Raw genomic sequence first — 12,011 nt, 5'->3', positions numbered from 1 at the left:
TTTATTGCTGTCTTCCTGTAACTGTGGCTACTAATGAAAGGATTTTCAGCAAGCTAAAATTAATCAAGACCTATCTAAGAACATTTGTGGATGAGAAAGCTTAATCAATCTGGCAGTTATTTCTATAGGGAACTTGGAAGCAAGGCAGATACACTGGGATGAGCTAATTAATGAGATTGTTTCAGAAAAGACTATGAAGGTCCCTTTGTAAAAATACTTACTAGTGATTTGCAGATTTTTTGTGGGCAGGGGAGGGAGGACTTTGGTCTTGAAACTGAGCCTGGAACATCCTTGCCCAGCATCGCAAGTGGCTGGCAACCTGCCACAGTAACAGCTGTTCCATTCTCAGCCAGGTCATAAGTGAGAACTACCCCTTTTGGTCATGTCTACAGAAGAAACAGAAGACCAAGACCAACTTAGACATCCAAAATGATATTGACAAAGCTCATGTGCTAACAGAAGTAACACATGCTCACCATGAAAAACACCAGGAAAACAGCCTGTGAGTGGTGAATTCTCTTCTGCAGTCAAACAATTTACTGGAGAAGGAACTGTTTTAAGGGCAAGAAGTAGCCTTGTGATGATGAGGCCAACCAAGTTCAGAGACAGCAGTTGTTGATAGATGTCCAGTAAGAACAGACTAATCCATTCATCTGTCAGGAGGTTCAGCTTGTCTACTATGACCTCCATCCTTGATGTGTCAATTGATGTGTTTTATTAATTGGCTGCATTATCTCATAGCTCTTAATTATTGGTTGGTAAAATGTTTTAGTTGCCAAAGAGAAGGGGATGGAGCCTAATCACAGCAGGGAGTGAATATTGTCTGTCACATGATGAGGGTATTAATATAACTACCTTGTTCTAGGTTAGGTGTGACATTCTGTGCTCCAACGAGACACTCTGCGCCCCATATTCACTATGGTGATATAATTATGATGATTTGTACAAAGTATGCCTTGTGGGGTATCATTTTAAAAGTCTTAATCTGTTAAAACATTAATATCCTGTTAAGTTGTATGTGCTATCATTGTTTATAAAGTTATGAAGCTTTGCTATGTATATGGTACTGTAACATGTTGTGAGGTTAGGAACACCCACAAGCAGTCTTTCCAGTACAGCAATAAAAAGGCCAAACAATGTTGATGGCACTATTGAGGAAATACACACAGTCACAAGGATTACCCCAGGAACTGGGTACAACAGAAATGTCTCAGAGGTAGCACTACACAATGGGAACTGTTTGACCCAGGTTACAGCAAAAGATCTTTCCAGCAAGTTGGAAAAAGATATAAAAGGGAGGAGTGATATCATGATGGGGTCTCACTCCCCACACAAGAGAACACCTGGAAACACCTGAGAAACAAGGACTGAACTGGAGATGTGCTGGTCCCAGGCAGGAAAGAAGGAAGTCTGTCTTTGTAGAACACCTTGGTGGACTGTTTAACTCAAATCCTATCTAGTATATGAGGCTTAGATTGCGTTTTTGTTTATTTGCTAGGTAATCAATTTTGATCTGTATGCTATTACTTATAAACACTTAAAATCTATCTTTCTGTAGTTAATAAATCTGTTTTATATTTTACCTAAACCAGTGTGGTTTGAGTGAAGTGTTTGGAAAAAAATCTCAGCTCAGTTAACAAAGGTTTTGTGCATATTCCTCTCCACATTGAGGGAGGGGCAAACTGGGTATTTGTAATAATATTGACAGGTTCTAGGCTGGGGAGCTGGGGGTATTTTGGCTGTAGCATCTCTATTGTTGGTTCATGACTGGCTGGCCAGAGCTGAGCTGGCCATGAGTGACTGACCGCTGGGTGTGGTCCCTACCTGTGTATGTTGGTGTGAGTGCAAGCTTGCAGGGCTTTGCAGCTTGTCACAACGTCATAGTGTGAGAGGGAACCCAGACTGGTAAGTCAGAGGGCTCAGCTGTACTCCAGTTCTAGGTTGCACCCAAGGGGGAAAACTGTCACAGTATCTGTGGCCAGGAAATAAAGAGCTGTCTCTCTTTCCAGCACTCTTGAGTGTCACAGAAACTTTGTTACAGCCACCCGCACACAAGCTGCAAAGGAGGGGTGGGCCAGATGTTTGTCTCTTGAAAACCCAGAAAGAGGGAGCTGGCCAGTTAATCACACCTTAAAGACGATGGATGAGTGAAGGGGTAAAAGACTATCAAGTTTACTACCAAAAAATAGCTAAGCATCAGAGAGCTTGTTGGGGGGAGAAGGAACCTTATGGGAAAGGGGAACTTTGTCGGTTTTATAAAAGACACCAACAATGCTTGAGAGGTGTGCAAACTTTGTGCTTGAATTTTTGGGTTCAGATGAACTTCATCTTGAAGGCAATGGTTGGAAGTAACAGCACTGTGCAAACTACACCTGCTGGGAAGGTTCACCAAAATGTGAACCAGAATATATTGCGGATTTCACAAAGCCTTCCCTGGAGGAAACCCTTTAAAGCCAGCTCCTCTGCTGGTAGCAACCTTTCCCAACACACTACTTACTGCCTCATATGGCAATGGATAGATTTTTATTCACTGGCACAGCGAACATGAGCATTATTTTCACTTCATAGTATGTAAAAACAAACAGTGACAAAATGTTGCTCCAGTTTACTCCCTTTTGCACTGCTCCTGCAACACAAATGGGGAATAGTCCAGACCTAACCTCTTTGCTGAGAGCACATGTGGCATAGGGGAGTACTCAGCAGGCATCCGAGCTGGCATACAGCCTACATCAACCTCCCTGCAATTCTGAGCCCAGGAGACATGTCAGGGATAGAAAACTAGAGCGTGGCCACAGCACACTGTGCTCTGGCTATGCTCAACTGGTAGATAGTCCCACAGAGAACACTGCCAGCTGTCATAAAATATAGTAGCTTATACCTGCACCAGGGTCAGGGGAGAAAATCAGGGAGCTATAAACCCATTCATATTATTTACAAATAATTCATTTTTTTCATTCTTTTAGCTATTTTTTAAAGATGATGAAAGAACACCAAGAGAAGAAACAGAATTTGGATGTGCTACAATGTACAAATAGCACAGTACTTCGAGCTCAACCGTCTCCATTATGCTATTACATGGCAGAAGAAAGGAACAAGAAACCAGGTAGCAAGAAATGTGAATTTTTCTTCTTTAAATCATAGTCTTTGTCCTTTTTCCCACATTACTTCTTAGTCTGACATGGTAGTTGCTACTTTCTCCGTTAGCACCATCATCTGTCACTGTACACTAGTTATTATATCAAATAAAACTGTCCACAATGTAAGACCAAAACTTTTCTGCTTTCACTCTTGTTAGGAAGTTAGTGTCAGAAATGTATCAGAGAGGTAGCCATGTTAGTCTGGTTCTGTAAAAGCAGCAAAGAATCCTGTGGCACCTTATAGACTAACAGACGTTTTGCAGCATGAGCTTTCGTGGGTGAATGCCCACTTCGTCGGATGCAAGAACTACTGGTTCTTGCAACTACAGAACCAGTTTCTCCTCCCTTGGTTTTCACACCTCAACTGCTAGAACAGGGCCTCATCCTCCCTGATTGAACTAACCTCGTTATCTCTAGCTTGCTTCTTGCTTACTTATATATACACACCTGCCCCTGGAAATTTCCACTCTTGCATCCGACGAAGTGGGCATTCACCCACGAAAGCTCATGCTGCAAAACGTCTGTTAGTCTATAAGGTGCCACAGGATTCTCCGTGTCAGAAATGGTTTATTTACACAGCTTATCTGCCCTGGTGACCTTTTTCTTAGTTTTGATTGAAGTGAAAACTTGTGTATTATAACTGGGAAATCTACTCCCTCAACTTTGTATCCTTTGCTGAGAGAACTCAGTAGCTATCACAGCCATTCCAAAGCAGATCTCATTACAGATAATGTTAACTGTTCTTAAGTAAGGCCTGATGATTTTCTCATGTAATTTAGTTGAAACTGCAGAAAAGTTTTGCTGCATCTTATGGGTTTTTAAAATCTCCATTCCTTTAATGATAAAAATGGATTATTTTCCCATCATAGATGATTGCCTTCACATTGTGTTGCTGCCTGTTGTATGCCAGTGGTAAAACCCCATACACACCAAGCTGATCTAAAGAATCCATTTGCACATAGCAGCAAGGGGATAAATAAGGCACTTTATGCTGTGAACAATATTCCTTGGGATTTGGAGGTCTGTCTTGTCTGTCTATCCTATGGTGCCTTCCGATAACCTGGTCACAAATGGAGTCCTAATACCAGTTGCACACGGGCAACTCCTATTGTTCCAATAGTGAAGGAAGATGGCTCCCTCTGGATTTGCGGTGATTTTAAAGTCACTGTCAACCCAGTGTTGTGTGCAGAGCAATACCTACTTCCCCACATCAATGACTTCTTCGCAGGCCTGGCTGGGGAACAAAAGTTCAGTAGATTAATCTGAGTCAAGCGTATTTACAGATGCACGTCAATGAAAAGTCCCAAGAGCTGTTGACTATTGTGACGCATAAGGGGCTTTATCGATACTGTCACCTACCCTGCAGAATAATGTCTTCTCCTGCTCTGTTCCAGAGGACTATGGACCAGATCTTGTGTGGCTTGCCAGGAGTCCAGTGCTATCTGGACAACATCCTGGTCACTGGAAGGAATGAGGAGGATCACCTAAAGAATTTAGAGGCTACCCTGCAAAGACTGGAAGAGTATGGCCTACGAGTCCGCAAAGACAAATGTGAATTCTTCCAGCCCTCTGTTGAATATTTGGGACACATCATTGATGCTACAGGTTTTCATAAGGCCCCTGCAAAAGTTAAGACTATTGTGGAGGCTCCCCCTCCTCAAAATGTTAGCCAGCTTCTCTCGTTTCTAGGATTATTGAACTATTATGGAAAGTTCATCTCATAGTTAGCCACACTGCTAAAACCACTTCACAAACTCCTTGGGCAGAACAAGACCTGGAAATGGACTGAAGCCTGTAATGTTGCATTTAACAAAGCTAAGGATGCAGTGCTAAATTCTGAAGTTCTGATGCACTTTGATCCATCCTTACTCCTACAGTTGGCCTGCGATACATACCCTTCTGGAGTGGGTGCAGTCATCATAGGCGCCGACTTATATGGGGCTCTGGGGCTTTAGCCTCAGGAATATTCCCAAGCAGGGGCTCTGCCCCACCAATGTTTTCTCCCCTGCTTGGAGCACACCCCCCGCCGCCGCCGCCACCGTCGCCACGGCTGGAGCTTCCCCCCTCCCCGCCCGGCAGGGGCGGCTCTAGGCACCAGCAAAACAAGCTGGTGCCTAGAGCTGGGGCCCCAGCTCATCCTGCCGCTGAAAGCGGAGGAGCGGCCCGTCCCCTGCAGCCGGGGCAGGGCCGCGCTACCGGCTCCGCTTGGGGGAGAGGGACGGCCCCTTACCGGTAGCGCAGCCCCGCCTGGCTGCAGAGGACGAGCCGCTCCTCCTCCGCTTGTTCCCCGGGTCCTAAACAGCCCGGCAGCAGCTTGGCTGGGGGGGCGGGGCTGAGCTTCGCCCCGCTCAGAGCTGCGTGGTCAGGGGGCGGGGCTACAAGCTCCAGGCCGAGCAGGGGCAGCTGAGCTCAGCCTGGAGCTCATGGCCCGCCTCCCCCACACGGCTCTGAGCGGGAAGAGCTCAGCCCCCTCCGGAGCCATGCGGCTGCTGCGCGGTGAGCCGGGGGTAAGCAGCCGGGGCAGGGGGGTGGCTAAGGGGCAGGGAGTCCCAGGGACACTCAGGGGGCAGGGAGGGGGCACAGGTTCTGTGGGGGGAGGGGCGGTCAGGGGCCAGGGAAGGGGGGTTGGATTGGGGGTCTCAGGGAGGTGGTTGTCAGGCACCCCCCGACCCCATTACCCCCCAGGCCCAGCCCTGACCCCCAGCTCCAAGCCCAGCCCCACTGAGATGGGCACCCCCCCAAACCCATCCTCCCCACCCAGCCCTGACCCCCAGCTCCAAGCCCAGCCCCTCGGACCTGGGCACACCCCCGGCCCCATCTCCCCCACAGCACTGACCCCCAGCTCTGAGCCCAGCCCCTGACCCCATTCCCCACAGCCCTGACCCCATTCCCCACAGCCCTGACCCCAGCTCCGAGCCCAGCCCTCTGATCCGGACACCCCTGTACCCATTCCTCCCACAGCCCTGACCCCAGCTCTGAGCCCAGCCCTCTGATCCGGACATCCCCTGTACCCATTCCTCCCACAGCCCTGACCCCAGCTCCGAGCCCAGCCCCTCTGATCCAGACACCCCTGACCCCATTCCCCCACAGCCCTGACCCCAGCTCCGAGCCCAGCCCCTCTGATCCGGATACCCCCTGTACCCATTCCCCACAGCCCTGACCCCAGCTCCGAGGCAAGCCCTCTGAGCCAGACAACCTCCGACCCCATCTCCCCACAGTCCTGAGCCCAGCCTCTGTGAGCCAGGCACCCCCAGAGCCCAGCTCCCACCCAGCCCTGGGCAACAGCAGCACCACCTCCAGGCAGTGACAGCCCATTGGCACCAACCATCACCCAGCCCATTATGTAATTGCAATTGTAGACAGACCAGTAAAGCATTTAATGTTTTTAAATAATGTATTTGGTGTATTTTCAAATTATTACAAATTAATTTTCACTAGTTATTTTTTACATTTCCAAATACATGTTACTATAGTATTGCAACTTTTTTTTATGGAAGGGGCCCCCAAAATTGCTTTGCCCCAGGCCCCCTGAATCCTCTGGGCGGCCCTACCCAGTGTGTGTGAGGAGCTGGGGAGGGACGGAAATGGGGTCCCCTGGAGCCGAGCCAGTGCTGCGATGGCGGCGAGGGGCTCCTGGAGTGTGTGAGGAGGTGAGCGGCCGGCTGGGTTCGTCGGTGCTTAGCAGCTAGCCCTGCAGCCGGAGATCCTTGCCTTCCCTCCTGCCGGGGCTGGGCCAGGGCACCATGAGGCTGAAGAGCAGCAGGTCCAGGGGGCTCTCCAGGTCCTCGGCTGCCAGCAGCCAGACAGTAAAACAGAAGGTTTATTAGATGACAGGAACACAGTCTAAAACAGAGCTTGTAGGTACAGAAAACAGGACCCCTCAGTCAGGTCCATCTTGGGGGGTGGGGAGCCCAGACCCAAGTTCTGGGCCTCTCCCGATTTCCCCAGCCAGCTCCAAACTGACACTCCCTCATCTGGCCTTTGGGTCTCTTCCGGACAAGGAGGCCACCTGATCTCTTTGTCCCCAACACCGTCAGTTGGCACTTTGCAGGGGAAACTGAGGCACCCACACAGTATTCAGAGAAAACATTAAGAACATTCCCACTTTGTCACAACAGGTGCAACAAAATTTAATACTGTATATTAAAGCAGGCAAGTGCTGCTTCTGACTTTCCACTTTTAATTGACCCTTGTAATCTTGTAGTGCTGACGCATTGTAGCTTCATTTTCTATCAGCTTACAGGGTGAGAGCGGGGGGGGGGGGGGACACCACCATTTTGGGCCCCACCAAAAATTATACGAACCTGCCGCCTATGGCAGTCATGTCACACATTATGCCTTTGGGAGAAGAGAGACCTATTGATTTTGCTTCATGCACTCTAAGCAAAGCAGAAACTAACTGTGCCCATATTGAACGTGAGGCATTGGGAATTGTTTTTGGAATTCGGAAGTTTCATCAGTACCTGTTCAGACAGAAGTTTACTCTTCTCACAGACCATCGACCACTGACTTCAATTTTTGGACCCCACACAGGCATTCCCCCATTAGCTGCTAGTCGTATGCAACATTGGGCATTGTTGCTTTCCGCACACACATATGAAATCAAATATCGGAAATCCACTCTGCATGGCAATGTGGAATGTCTCTCAAGGCTGCCTGTAGCAGGGTGGACCCCTGCTCCGGCCCGGAAGGGGTTAAAAACAGCCCTGGGAAGGGGCCAAGGCTCAAGAAAACAGCCTTTAGGCTGTGCTGATTGGGGAAGTGGCTGCAGCTGGGGCCACGCCCCAAACTGAGCCAAGGGCCTTATAAGAAGGCCAGGGAAGCCAGAAGCACAGACAGTCTCTCTCTGTATTCAGAAGGAGATGGGCCTGGCTGCAGGGAACTGAGATAGAGTACCTGAGTGCAGCAGGGCTGGGGAGCTCCAGTCTGGAAAGCCCCAGGCTGCGGCCTAGCACAGGGCCAACAGGTACTGGGGGTTGCAGAGGGCAGCCCAGGGGTAGGCCAAGGCAGCAGGTCCAAACCCCTTTGCCTGTGATGAGTAGGCTGATACTGCAGTCTGCCCCAGAGTGTGGGGCTAGACAATGACTGGCAGTAGCCAATACTGAGGCAAGGTGGGGATAGAGGGTGGGGGTTCCCCAAGGAGGGGAGACCCAGAGAGAAAGGGGTTACTGCCAGGGGCAGCACCCCATGTGAAAGGGCACCGGGTCCAGGGAGGGACACGGGGGCCAGAGGACAGGCGGATCACCAGCCTGCAGAGGGCGCTCCAGCGCTGGATTGAGCTAATTCCCGGAGTCACCAGCAGGAGGCGCCGCAGGGGTGAGTCCGACCCGTCTACACTGCCTTTGCCAGTCAAATGTCAAGATATTGCCCAGAAGGAAATCTTTTACTTTGAACAGGTAGAGAATACACCCATCACCACTAATCAGGTAAAGAAGGCAACTCGAGTTGACCCAGTATTGTCCCAAGTTATGGACCTGGTGATGCATGGAACATCTCGACGGACCTCTCCGGTCTCACCCGACCTTGTTACCTACATGTCCAGGAGGACAGAGTCATCAATCCAATCTGGTTGTTTGTTGTGGGGGGGGAGACGTGTCATTATACCATCACCACTGAGACCACAGATGTTAGAACAGCTACATTCCGGTCACTGTGGAATAGTGCGCATGAAGGAAACTAAGTGAAGCTATTTTTGGTGGCCTGGATTGGACAATGCTATTGAAGAGAAGGCAAAAGCTTGTATGTCATGTCAGGGTGTGAGGAATGCACCCCAGTGAGCACCCCTACATCCATGGGACTGGCCTAAAAACCCATGGCAACGTATTCATGTTGACTTTGCTGGCCCGCTTGAAGGAAGCATGTTCTTGGTGGTAGTAGATGCTCATTCTAAATGGCCAGAAGTCTCTATAATGCAGTCCACTACTGCAGAGAGTACTACCCAAAAACTATGAGGACTCTTTAGTCATTTTGTTCTGCCAGAACAACTTGTGAGAGACAACAGAAGGTAAATGGGATACACCACATCACTTCAGCACCATATCATCCATCCACCAATGGATTAGCTGAAAGATTTGTGCAGACAATGAAACAAGCTTTGAAATCGGCCAGGGAACAATTATCCCTTCAAAAGTGTCTGGACACCTTCTTACTATCCTACAGAAACACAACTCATGCTACAACCAAGGCATCCCCAGCCTTTCTAATGATGGGACGATAGCTGCACATTTGCTTTGATCTGCTGAAACTTTCTGAACCCCGACAAATTGTGCAATGTCAACAGCAAGATCAAGACATCAGGCATGCACCCAAAGCAAAAGACCGACCCTTTAGCCCGTGACAGCCGGATTTGGCTCAGAATTATACTTTTGGAGCTAAATGGGTCCCTGCCATTGTCATCGCTCAAACAGGACCTGTTTGCTACACAGTCCGGACTGCAGAGGATCTCACCTGGTAGCAACATGTAGATCAGCTGCTGCCAGGTCATACTAGTCCTCAGGACACGTCTTCAGTTGAGTTGCCTGACTTCATCACTTTCGGCAAGACACCAAATCAAGAGTCACCTGTTCCTGACTTTTTCCCTCCATTACTGCCAGTGGCAGAGATACCCCTCTGCCTGGAACGAGCTGATACCACATCCTCACCTATTCGCCCTATGAACCCTGAGCCCACTGTCAGGCCCACACCCAAGACACTTTCGGGTGCAACAACACCAGAAGTCCACCGTAATCCACCTAGAAACAAAAGGCCTCCTCAATGGCTGGATCTTTAGCTAGGGTGAACCCCCAGTTACAGGGCAAAATAATCCCCGGGTTTTAGCCAGGAACAGAGGCAGTCTACCCTCCTTCTTTAGCTTAGTGTTTGTTTTATTTAGGGGACATTCTTATTTGTGGGGAGGAATATGTTGTCCATTTGGTTGTCGTGGTAATAGAATCGTCTTGTTGCTATGACAGCTGAGTTAGATTATATGGGGATAGCCCAGCCAGTTTGGCTGGTTCTTTTTTAGTTCAGTGTGTGGCAATAAATGGCTGGTTCCAAGGTTTACAGCTCTCTGTGTCTCCAGTGATTTCTTCCTAAAACTGCTACTCCCAAAGATTATAACAGTATAGTGTGTGTGTGGCGTGGGGGGGGGGGGGGCTGTATACCTAGAAAAGTTAGGTGAGGATAACAGGCTTGCTACTGCATTAGGTCAGAGAGCTCTGGTGGGTGGATTTATTGACCCAAATAAACAAAACATTCCCACTGAATATAAAATGGAGTCATATAACCAGAGAGGGACTCAGACCATTCATAGCCTGATGAGGCTGAAGCCATCTAAAGTGGAAAGAAGACTCTGCTAGATAAGGGTAGCACATACCTTTCTGAGCTGAGGGACCACAGCCACTGCCAGTCCTCAGGAAGAGGCTCCTACCAGATCAGATCCTCCCATAGGAGAAGCGCTGAAGCAAAATAAAATAGACTACGGTCAGAGTAGATTTTGCTCTGCTTGTCTGGGGAACCATGAATTACTTGGAAATGGGATTGGCTCTGGAAGATATAAGGACTTTGAAAAATTCTTGTGGTAAACATAGGATGACCAGATGTCCTGACTTTATAGGGACAGTCCCGGTCTTTGTCTTATATAGGCTCCTATTACCCCCCAACCCTGTCCCGATTTTTCACATTTGCTGTCTAGTCACCCTAGGTAAACAGGCAGCAGCTCACTCTCATGGTGCAAAAGGGGAGCTGCCCTTTTGTGAAGCCATTGTGAAATGTTACTTCTGTCATGAAGAAACAATGAGCTTGACACTTTTACCATGAACAAAATGATCCTGTAATAGTCAAATATCACACAGAAAAAACCTGCCCAGCATGCTGGTCCAGTTTCAACTGCCCGCTCTGGCTCCACCTGTCTGTGACACAGGGTGAAACCTGACCTTTTGTCTTTGCATCCCACTTTTTATTTTAAAGTGACTGATTTTGAGCAAGAGAGAGAGAGAGCGAGAGAGAGGGAACAGACCTAAGTACAAGTTTGTCTCAGCTCTTGGCATCTCACCAAAGGAAATGTTTTTCAGATCCTCCAAATGCTCTTGTTGCACCTACTTCAGTAGGAGCTCTCAGAACAGCTATTTGATAAATCCTGCACATACTAGTAGTGCCTTATGATTGAGGACCCTACAGAAATGCATATGGAGAGCAACTCTGATGGATTTCTCTGTTTTGTCAGAAAGCGGAAAATAGCCTGTGATGGGTGCCAGTTTCCCAAACCCTCCTTTTCTATCACCATGAGATGGCCTTGCTGCTTCCCCCCTCAGGCTCCTGCTTGTACACTCTCCCCATTCCCAGCCATGTAGCCTCGCTATCTTCCTCTTGGATTAATACTGCTGCTCCCAGTCCCAGCACATTGGACAACCAAGTGGGAGTTAGCTTCCGTGACTCTTCTCAGTTTGTACTACATGAGAGAGGCAGTACGGTCTGGCTATGGTGCACTGGACTGGAGACCTGAGTTCTAGTCCAAGCTCTGCTACTGACCTGCTGCATTATACACTTCCCCTTATTTCCCCTGCCACTTTGTTTACATTGTAAACTCTTTGATGAAAGGGATTGTCTCTTACTACAGTATTCATACAGCATCTACTAATAAAGGGCCTTGGTCTCAGTTGGGGCCTTTAAGCACTATCATAAACATAATAAGTCAAAACAACAGCATGCAATAGCACCATCTACACATTCCTAGGACTGATTCTGGATAGAAAAGAGTTTGTATCTTCTCTCACATCCAAAATACTACTCGCTTCCTTGCTGCGCTGTTAAAGGAACAAAAACATGGAAGTAAAGAATTATAAAAGAGCAAAAATATAAATTATATTAAACATAATATATTACTATATTACATAT

The sequence above is a fragment of the Mauremys reevesii genome, linkage group 1 (genome assembly GCF_016161935.1).
Source record: "Mauremys reevesii isolate NIE-2019 linkage group 1, ASM1616193v1, whole genome shotgun sequence".
NCBI lineage: Eukaryota > Metazoa > Chordata > Testudines > Geoemydidae > Mauremys > Mauremys reevesii.
This window is presented reverse-complemented; position numbering follows the sequence as displayed.